The sequence below is a fragment of the Hibiscus syriacus genome, unplaced genomic scaffold, assembly GCF_006381635.1.
Source record: "Hibiscus syriacus cultivar Baekdansim isolate YM2019G1 unplaced genomic scaffold, ASM638163v2 tig00110348_pilon, whole genome shotgun sequence".
NCBI lineage: Eukaryota > Viridiplantae > Streptophyta > Magnoliopsida > Malvales > Malvaceae > Hibiscus > Hibiscus syriacus.
The window spans coordinates 1,518,568-1,530,182 of NW_024062699.1; the positions used below are offsets into that span (position 1 = coordinate 1,518,568).

Sequence of the window (11,615 nt, forward strand, 5' to 3'; positions counted from 1 at the left end):
AGTTTGAACATTTCTATGATCTGTTCAGTTGTTATCACTTATCAGATTGTTGTCTGTTATCTTTTTGAAGGTGTTTTCCTTGAATTCGCAACGCGAAAGTCAAATTCACGTTGCAATTTTTTGTTGCGATTATTGTGAAAGTTAAATTTGCAACGCGAAAGTCAAATTTGCAACGCGAAAATCAAAATCGCAAACCAAAAATCACAACGCGAATTTGACTTTCGCGTTGCGAATTTAACTTTAAACGTTGCAAATTTGACTATCGCAATACGAATTTGACTTTCGCGTTGCGAATTTGACTATCGCAACGCGAATTTGACTTTCGTGTTGCGAAAGTGTACCTTCAACATTCTTTTTTGCCTTCAACATAATGCAGATTGAATTTAAACAAATCAATGAAACAAGTAAAAAATAATTCTTATTTACACATCAATTAAACAAATCAACTTTTACAAATCAACTTTTACAAATCAACAAGCAAAAAATAATTCTTATTTCCTCAACAAATCAACTTTTACAAAGAGAACAAATCAATGTAAAATTCAATTAAACAAGGAAACAAAGTGTACTCCAGACAATTGTTTATGCAGAAATACATCAATTTCACGCAGCTCACGTCAGGAATAACCTGCAGAAACCAAACATTTGCTCAAACAACAATTTCTACACATCTAAAACCAACAAATAACACATTATTGAATTCTAGGTACTTAACCAAACATTTTCAAACCAACAAAGAGTATATATGTTAACAACACTTGCTCAAACTTAACAATTGTTTATGCAAACTTTCAGCATGCGGATGCAGGTAGGCAACGTCTCGCATATATCGCTCGAGCCATAAAATGTCGAAACCATAAGCCTATTATACCTCTATCTCTATCTGTGGGAGGTAGAAGGTGTTTACTTCCTGTCGTCAAACGCTCCAAGCACATGCATACAAGAGGACCACAATCCCTTCTGGCTCCCTCCGTTTTTTGTGGCGCGGTATCGTCTCTGATCATTATAACTTTGAACTTTTTTGGCTTATTGTTTCCAGAATTAGTCCAATAATTAATCGCGTCCAAGTATTTCACCAAATGAGCGCTCCATCCCTTACAAATAATACCTCTCAAATCGGACAATGGTATGTAATTCAACATGTTGTCATATACCATTGTCTTCAGGGATGGGAGCTGAAGCTCGACGAGAAACCAATGACGACGTTCCAAAATAGGGATAAACACCTCCAATCATAAATAATTGTGCACATCAAATAAAATTTATGAAAACCTTTAAAATATTCAAAAAATAAATACTAACCTTATCTACCTCCCACCTCGCAGGATAAAGTTTAGCTTTTCCATTACCCAACGTATATGAAGCATCTCTCGGATCCTTCAAGTGAGCTACGTGAAAAGACGTCGGTATAATAGTCCATCGAGTTATTTTCCTCAATTTCTTTATTATTAGAAGACGTGACACCCATGCATCAATATGTTGTTTTATAAAAAATACATATATTAGTGAATTTATTAATAATTTTAAAAAATTAATCAAAATGCAATATAAGAAGAATATAAGACTTACTACCCCTTCGAGATAGTCATTATCTTCAACCCCTAATAAAATACCCCACCAAGACCGATCAAGAAACAAATGCATAACATCGTCGAGTTTGCATAGGTCAGAATAACACCCCTTGCTCCGCTCATGTAGATAAAAATCAACTTCGGTCTTAGCCCAAAGGGTATTATCCGTAATTGTGTCTGGTAGTGTTCCCCTCTCCTGCTGAGGAATGGTACTGGCCGGTAACACATACGAAAGCCAATTTGCATCCATCATATCGGGCACGGGAGGGGGTTATTAATATGTCGACATATGACGCCATGTGAATCGGGCCCTTGAACGGTAGGCGGGACCTCTTGAACGATGACAGGGGCCTCTTAAATGGTGGAAGGGGCCTCTTGAACGATAGGAGGCGCCTCTTGAATGATGATAGGTGCATCGGGATTCTTCTTACGGAGTCTTGGCACTAGTGGAGTGAATAGAGACGTAATAGCACGTGCACGATGTCTGATGCGTGAAGCCCATCATTCAAGAAAAACCCGACGTAAAGCATCTACCTTATCAGGCCTATGAAAATAAATTAATACATAAATCAGTAAATAAATAAATAAATAATGCCGAAAAAAGGTTATTTGCATTTTTAGTATAGTATTAAACAAATTTACCTTATTGCGTAGAATATAAACCTCATTCTGCAATAATAAAACAATCTCGCGTAGAGCGGCAACCTCATCACATAAAGTATATACCTCACCACGTAGCGCACCATTATCATCGCGTAAAAAATCAACCTCACCACGTAAAGACCGAACCTCATCACGCCATGCACCATTGTCTTCACGTAAAGTACCAACCTCATGACGCAAAGCACCGACCTCATCATGTAACTCCCCTAACTCATCCCGTGGAGGTGGAGAAAAGGGAGATAAATGTCGTGGCCACTTTACTGGTCGCCTATCATGAGGTGATGGTGGAGAAGAGGCTCGATGATATGATAGAATAAGTGATGGAATAGGTGATGGTCGAGCTGTAGAATTGGCCAGATCAGGGATGGCTCTCGAAATGGGGGGTGCTCATCATCCGTCCCATCAAAAAACCGCTAACTAGCTTGCCACCAATCAGTGGCAAGCTCATCCTCTGTAATGGATAGTTGGCCTCCTAACAATATAAAAACTCAAACAAAGTTAAACGTGTACTAGTAATAACTTGTTTATATATGATATTATTTGTGTGTTAACTTACATCATTCATCGTCGTATATGGGAGTAACTCTTCCCAATCCAACATGCGGATCCTCTTCCAGGTAATAGCCCTAGGAATATCATTTGATTTTTTTATCGCATATGTCTGCATGCTGGGGAAAGCCTCAAATATCCAAATCTACAAACAATATAATACACAAACATTAGTAATTGTTAAATAATTAATTATAATTTTGGAAACATTATATAGAAATTCTTACCTTAAAGGATCAAGTAAAGCCTGTCAAAGTGTATTTAGAACCATCGTCCCGCAAACTTTTTCGGTCCTCAAAGGCAGACGACAACTTCTTCCAGGTAGCTTTCCATAGATATGAACCCCACAGAAACAGGTTCCATGTATTTAGGTCCTCTACCAATAATATTAGGTCCTCAGAGATAGGTTGTCTGCCTTCTTTGCCTAAAAAGCCGGCATGCAAAAGTAATAAATGGCATACTCAGACAACATTAAGGTCATCCATCCAAGTAAAACCATCTTTTACAAATAATCTCTTCAAGTCATCGACGTGTAAACTCGGCTTCGACTTTGCCAGCTCAGGAAAAACCCGAGATAACTATGATGGGCGGGAGATATGACTAGTGTATCGGGTTACATCATCGTGTCCGAAGCGTAGACCAGCGATTAAGCTAAACTCCTCCCGCCCAAAATAAGTATATGCCGAAGGAAAATGAAACCATATCTCTTCATCACCACGTATCCTCTCGGGTAGATCGTTAGTCATGGTCTGAAGAAACAAATGTGTCAACATAGCATCTCCACCCGGATGTTGTACTTTCAGCCATGGCCCGAAGCAAGTATCCTCAAACAATTTTCTTTGTAGAGGTGTAAGCGTCGATGCAATTTTAGCGGCTATGCTTAATTTATTCCTTAAGGTCAATGCAGTCGAAAAAAATTTCTACAAAAACAATAAACATACAAAGTTAGATATACCAAAAACTACAAATTATACACTCTAAACAGACATGATATTAAACAGTGAAAACAAAGCCAAATATGTTTCAAACTAGCACGGTATTCACCCAAGTCATTATTCCATCATAGTTCACAAAAACATCAGATAACATTCCAGAAGTAAGCACTTATATAAACATTTAAAAGGACAACATATAGGTTTAGTGCAGGTTCAAGGACAACATAAAGAGTAGTAGTTTATTCTTGAAACTTAAATTCGCAACACTGTGAAGTTAGTATTTTTTTTTTGTTTTTTGGTTGAAGTAATGCAATTCATTCAAGTTTCAATTTGTAGAATAAGAGTAGTTTCTGAAACTTAAATTCTCAATGCGAAAATGAAAATCACAACGCGAAACTGGAAAATCGCAATGCAAATATCGCAACGCGAACATGAAAATCGCAACGCGAAACTAAAATCGCGTTGCGATTTTCATTTTTGCGTTGCGATTTTCATGTTCGCGTTGCGATTTTCATTTTTGTGTTGCGAATTTAAGTTTCAAAAACTATTCTTCTGCAAATTGAAACTTGAATGAATTGCATTTCTTTGGCAGCAACCGAATGAATTTACTAAGCAATCTAAGTGAAATGGTTATAGATTATATATTGAAATTACCAGTAAATTTATCATCAATATCAGAAAAATCTAATAATAATACAACAATTTCAAAATAAAAATAAGAGATTAAACTAACCCTCGGTGGTTGTTTTTCCATTTATGACCGTGAATGGTTGTGAGGGTTGCTCTGAGAGATGGAGATAGACGGATTTCGCCAAAGATGGGGACGGATTTCGCCAGAGATGGGGACGGATGTCATCGTATAGAGTGAGAGATGGAGATGGGACTGAGTTTTGATTTAGGGTTTTAGGTTATGATTTGCGATAATATTGTTTACATTTGTGTTTTTCAATTAATATTGTGTTTTGAATTCAAAAATAAAATTCGCGTTGCGAAAATAAACGCGCTTTGCGAATTTGACTTATGTGTTGCGAATTTGACTTCTGTGTTGCGATTTACAAATTCGCGTTGCGAATTTGGAAACTGGGTTGCGAAATAGAAGTTCGCGTTGCGAATTTGTTGGTCATTTTCGCAAATCCAAAAAAAGTTGGTTAAAATCGTATATTATAAGGCATTTTCGGTCACTGAGGTTATTTTCTCTAAAAATTAATATATCATGCAATTTGACTTAAGCATGAAAATTCATATAAACCTACATATTTCCATGATTTAGTCAAAGATATCATCTTACTTGTTATTAACCATATACAACCCTACTTCAAAAACACTAACTCCTTAGCCTTGGACCTTCTATGTACATGTCATTGTTCATAAAAGAAAGTAAGATTATGGTTAGAGGGAGTATGTTCTGATTTAAATTGTTTAATGTAACTTCTCTATCTATAGGTTATCATTTTAAAGTATAAAAACCACATAGAATAAAATCATATGTTAGCATGAACCAAACTATCTCGATGGTTAAAAGAATAATTGTTATTCCTAGAAGTTTCATGTTTGAACACCAGCAACTGCAGGGTTTGAGCATTCATTCTCAAATGATTGAAAGTCTCTAGAACATATACTACCACTTGTAATCACCTTAGAATAATAAAAACACACACACATTAAGCCACTTATAGTGTAGTTGCTTCATAATAGCAATAACAATAATTCAAGGATCATACATAAATCTTCAAATCAATTACAAAAGCATACTTATGTAACAAATTCAAATTATGATACACACATTCTTCTTGCAATCATTATTGGGTTATTGTTTAGAACATTTTATTCTAAGTGAATACTTAAAAAAATTTACTCGAGTAAATATGAACACACAAAGTGTTAACTTGTAACTTGACAGACAAAGTGTGAACTTGAAACATGAATTTTGTAGCTTAGATTGTTATAATATTGGAACAATGATTATCGGCAAATAAATAAACACGATCGAAAAGAAAAAAACAAAGAACATCAGGATTTACGTGGAAAACCCAAAAAGGAAAAACCACGGGCAGAGGAGAAGAATTTCACTATTATGAAGGAAGAAAATACAAGAGGATTTTGGTGAAAAAAACTTAATTTGACCCTTAGTATCTATTTATAGGGATAGATATTTGATTACAAAGTAAAACTAAATAAAGTAGAAATCTACTTTAATAAAGTTTTATACTTTTAATTAAACTTGGTTTCATACTTTCCCAATATTTATATATTAATTAATTTGTGCCATTTTGAATTCGAGTCAAACTCTAACAAATATCCACCTTGACACGAATTCTGAAAATACAAATGTTTCGAGAGAAAATGCTCAAATTCGATGTGACAACCAAACTCAACAAAAAACAATTCTTCACTTCAACAAACAAATTTTCCATCTGTTCCACAACACCCCTCAAAGGGGCAATCTTCAGTAATGGACGCCGACCGAATCCAAGATTTTCTAGGCTTGGATTTAGTCTTCACATCGACATGGTTATCATAAATGCCAACTTTGCTCACAAATCTTTCACCACGAGCAATATCATACACAAAACGATCATGATCATCAATGATAGTTCTATTTTCAAATTCATTATGTTCACGAAATTAAATTTTTTTCTGCTTCACATAACCGTTCTGACCACGGTTATTTTGTTTAAAAACGTTATTTGAGACAATGGATGAAACACCAACTGCATTATATAAAATTGTTCAAACTTTCAACACAACAACAGAGTCCTTGCAAATTTTCTTAGTTCAACCTTCACTGGAGAATTTGTACCCTTTTGAATCTAGAGTACCTAACAAAATTAGATTTATACTCAAATCTGGAACATGTCTCACATTACCAAGTGTTCAAACAATCCCATCGAATATCTTAATCTTGATTGTGCCAATACCTACGACATTACAAGAGACATTATTTCCCAAAAATACATCACCTGTAGATACATTTTCATACGTCGCAAACCAGTCACGATTAGGACTCATATGAAAACTACTACCAGAGTCAAGTATCCACTCATCACTTGTTATAAAGTTGTCTTCAGCTTCAACTAGGAGTTCTCCATCATTGTACTCCTCTACTATACCAATCTCACCAGATTTTCTAGAGTTATGCTCTTCAGCTTCTCTTTTGATTTTATTTTGCAGCTTGTAACACTCCGATTTAACAAGACCTTTCTTTTTATAATAGTGATAAGTTTTACATTGATTGGAAGATTTTGATCTACCCCTTCCAATATTATCAGAAGAACGCTCGCCTTTTCTCCCACTGTCTGAGCTAGTTGATTCATGCATCATGAGACCATCTTCCTGGGGCTCGAAACCAGATACAAGATATTTCATCTTGTCAAACAAGTGCAGACCATTGTAAACTTATTCAAGAGTGAGTGTTTCGTGGTTGTACAAGATTGTCTCTCTGAAAGACGGGTAGGAAGGAGGCAGCGAATATAAGAAGATCAGTCTTAAGTCTTCTTGATCATACTTCACTTATAAAGTCTCTAGATCAGAGACATTTTCCTTGAATGCGGTTAGGTTCTCTTCAAGAGATGAACCTTCCGCCAACTTGAGCGAATAAAGACACTGCTTTAGGTGCAACTTGCTAGTCAATGATTTATACATGCAAAGTTGCTCCAATTTCGCCCACAAAGATGCAGCTATTTTTTTTTCAACACATCCTGTAAAATTTGATTTGATAAGTGTAAACGAACCTGAGAAAGAGCTTTACGATCCTTACGCTTTTCCTCATTTGTCCATTGTGTTTCCGACTTCTCATCAAATCATTCTATTGCATCGTTGAGATCTAACTGTGCAAGAACATCCCAAATCTTCACCTGTCATAGCGAGAACTTGGTGTTTCGATCCAACATCGGAATATCATACTTTATTGTTTTCATAATCTTGAATCCGAAGTCTAAAACCAATTTGTTATAATATAGGAACGATGATTATTGGCAAACAAATAAACACGATCGAAAAGGAAAAACAAAGAACACCAGGATTTATGTGGAAAACCCAAAAGGGAAAATCTACGGGCAGATGAGAAGAATTTCACTAATATGAATGAAGAAAATACAAGAGGATTTTGGTGAAAGAAAAACATAATTTCAAACTGTGACCCTTAGTATCTATTTATAGGGATAGATACTTAATTACAAAAGAAAACTAAATAAAGTATAAATTCACTTTAATAAAATTTTATACTTTTAACCAAACTGACTTTCCTACTTTCTCAATATTTATATATTAATTATTTTGTGTCATTTTGAATTCGAGTCAAACTCTAACATAGATCATTTTCACCACACTTCTGTTTGTAAGTTTGATTCCTCCTATAAGGGTTTTTGCATGCGGGCCTCCTTGGTGTTCTTTTTTAGAGTATCAATCTGTTGTCGGCTTTGTTTGCCTTGAGCTTTCTAGCTATTTTCGACTCTACTAGAACCTTGGGCTATTCAGTTAAACTATTGTAATCGCTCTTTTTTTATGCCCTTCAATTAAACTGGTGCCCTCGTACAGTGATCACGTTGAGTTTTAGTTAAATATTATATAAGAATCGTGACTTTGTTAGACAAATATGCTTGATGATATAATAAATACTTCTTATTCTGTTTCTTCAACCTTAAAACCCTGTCAAAGATATCTGATGTTCGATTTCCTAGGCTGTAAACATGCATTACCCACATCTCCCACAAGCTCGACAAGAGTTGATTGATACTTCGAAGCAATACATTGTGAATAACATTGGTGGAGGTTTTCGAGATAGCTTGCACAACACCACATTGCTGTCCATTTCAAGCAGCACCTTCCTTGTTCCCAGGTATCAGGTGAAAAAACCTGATGTCAAAGCCATCGATGTTTCAGGTTGAAAGAGTTGAAGCCTTTTCTTTTTTCTTTCTTAAATTACGTAATGAATTCGGGATATTCTCTTACATGTTCACTACTATGCGTTTGAACACAATGAAATCTGATTTAAGCTTGTGTCTTATACTAATGTAAAAAGGTTTTATATCTTTGTTAAGCAAAGAGATGCAGTGTAATCGACAATATCTAAAGCAGCAATGAGAGGGAAAAGTCCTATACATAAAGAAATAATTAAGGAACACAAACATTATGAACATTTTCTTTCCTGAACAGAGTCTGGGCAATGATCTTGAAGTACAATTGCCTGCTACTGCTTTTGATTTCATGATTTTGGCCATCTGGATCTGCATTTTCTTGCAGACTTTCTCAAATTCCATCACCCTGCCTTGCATCCCTTGTAAATGTTCTCTGAATTTTTCATTGTCACCTGATATGTCAAGTCTTCCAGTATAAACAACCGTTTGTTCATCGGCTTCGTCTTTCTGTAGTAAGTTCTTAAGCTTCAATTGCTTAGAGATGAGAGCTTGCACTTCTCTGGAAATTTTGCATTCTGAGAAACTTGCATGCAGCAAGCCTCTGTAGAGAGCTTCTCATAGTTCAGTGCACAACATATCTTCATTTTATCTTCTTCAGACAGACCTGCATGCACCTATCGAAACCATATTCAATCCAAATGCAAATGGACATTATCATGGAGTAATCTTTAGGCTGTTACAAATTCGATTACGATATCCGGAAGCATCATTTATAGATGCCATACACATATAACTTCCATCATGAATGTTGAACTCATATGCTGTATACTTTACGAAAATCGTATAAAGGCAAACGAAGTAATACCTCGAAATAAACGTCGATGGCATGGTATAGTTCATCTGATGAGTCCCTTGCAGAATCCGGAAGGGCCGTTACCAAAGCTAGAAACTTGGACCATTTTAGACAAGGGTCCGGAGCTACTTCAGCTATGTACAGATCTATTAAGCTGCCAACCTTTTTTATCCAGATTAGAAGGAATTTCAAGTCTCCTCCACAAAGAAATGCTTTTAGAATCCTAAGAACTAGGTTCACATCATACAAAAAACTTGTCCCATAAGGAGATGGAATTAGCAGGTTATCTAAAGTTGCTTGATCCAATTGAGAACCTATCATACTCTCCAACTTGTGCCTGCTACTTTTGCTTATGTTCAGATTCATCTCCACTCGAAGAATCTTGAACAAACTCTTGCATGAAATGGAATTCAAATCGAGAGTGTGGAGCATATCGATCACGAGTTCTAAAACTTTGCGTTTCTCATATGATGAGACGGTATAGAACTTCGACTTCTGGTAATAGAAGAGGAACCTACTAATAATTACATGATCGTACTTCTTAGAAACCATATTTTATCAACATTTTAATCATATTAGGACTCAAAACTGAAAGGTCTTCGAACCACCATGTTGCTCGAGAGAAGCTGTGTTTCAAACTCTCGGTACTTTTAGTATCAGACGAAACTCGAAACCGGGGACTTTCCAGAGAAGAATTAGATGCACAAGGGCTGGCTTCATTGTTAATGGCCAGCCTCCCAACAAGTGAATCCAAGCATCTTTCAAGTATACCTGAAGAAGTTGCTGCCTGCTGCAAATTTTGCTAATGCTTCAAAGTGAACAAAAGATCAGACCATGTCCAATAGCTGATCTCTTCAATCGATTTCTCGGTTTTTTCTAATAGATTACATTTTCCCCATACGGAATCGGTCATCTCTATGACTTGAGCAGCAGAATACAACAAGGAAATGTTTGAAGGATTTATGTCAGCTTTCCCATTGTTGTAACAAAACCTTGATATAAGCTCAAAATTCCCTGCCCCTCCTGGAAAGTCATGGAATATCACTTTATTTCTCTTGGCACTTGTGGATTTACCAAGTAATTTGTTCAACCTTCCCGAGAATGTGCAAAGAATTTCCTGCCAATACCAGACAAAAAAGTTATAAACAAACAAAGAGCATGGTAATAAATAGCAAAGATGTCAACTGATCATTCCTGCAAAGGAGGGAATTGAACCGTAATCAATGCCACGAACCAGATGAATTCAGAGGTCCTGAGTTTGAGCACCATGTTTGTAAGAGTGTAAGAGCGTTATTGTCAAATGGTTGAAAGTCTTTAGAACAGAAATTATCTTGTATTCGTTCTAGACTAATAAAAAAACGAGTAGATGGAAAATAAAACAAAACAAGAAACCCCTACACGCTTTCTGCAAGATTCGTGAAAGTGGTTATTCTCAGTGCTTACAAGTTACAACCTCTGACCCACATCTATATAATGTAGGTGGGGATATTAAATGTTAAGAGGTGCAACTGGAAATACACCAGAGAAAATTTACAGTTGAATCTTAACAATTATGGAACTTTAATGAATCGTATGAATTCCACCATTTCTTACAATAAATCAGAAACACAAACAAAAGGAGTGAAACTCATAACTATTCAGGGTACTAGCAGAAGAATTATTGCATGAAATAAGAAGTTTTAAGAAGAGTTACCTTGTGTACCACGAAAGTCTCCTCTCCATTAACATCCACTTCAAGATCACAGCAAACTGCCATGACCACCTCAAATCAAGAGTCTTTTTTCTTTTGGCTATGGAACTTGTGTGTATTAAATATTTAAAGAAAAAATATCATTTTTTGAAGTTTCAACCACCCAGTAAAGACAGATATTTGAGGAGGAAGCCAAAAAGGGAGAAAGGAGAAGCACCCGACGTCACAAAGATATACAGCATATTCTCTAGGAGGGGAAGAAGACAAAGAGAAAGGAGTGATTCTTTAGTCACGGAACTGACTTTGGTGACCTGCAAATTGAGGGGATTGCAATCAATGTGGTGATTTCTCAACTAATATAACCAAAGGCAAGACTATAAAGATGTGGTGAATGACAAGGAAGAAGCAACAAGGTGTATAAAGACAGAGATGATACATATAACATTAAACCAGCAGTTTAGGTGGAACTGTTGACTAAAACAGTTGTCGTGTGACCCC

The 11,615-nt window shown here is 36.0% G+C and overlaps 1 pseudogene; it reads right to left on the reverse strand.

The window, feature by feature from the left end:
* Window positions 1-8,664: 8,664 nt before the first annotated feature.
* On the reverse strand, window positions 8,665-11,183 carry LOC120120905 (annotated as a pseudogene).
* Between the last annotated feature and the right edge of the window lie 432 nt (window positions 11,184-11,615).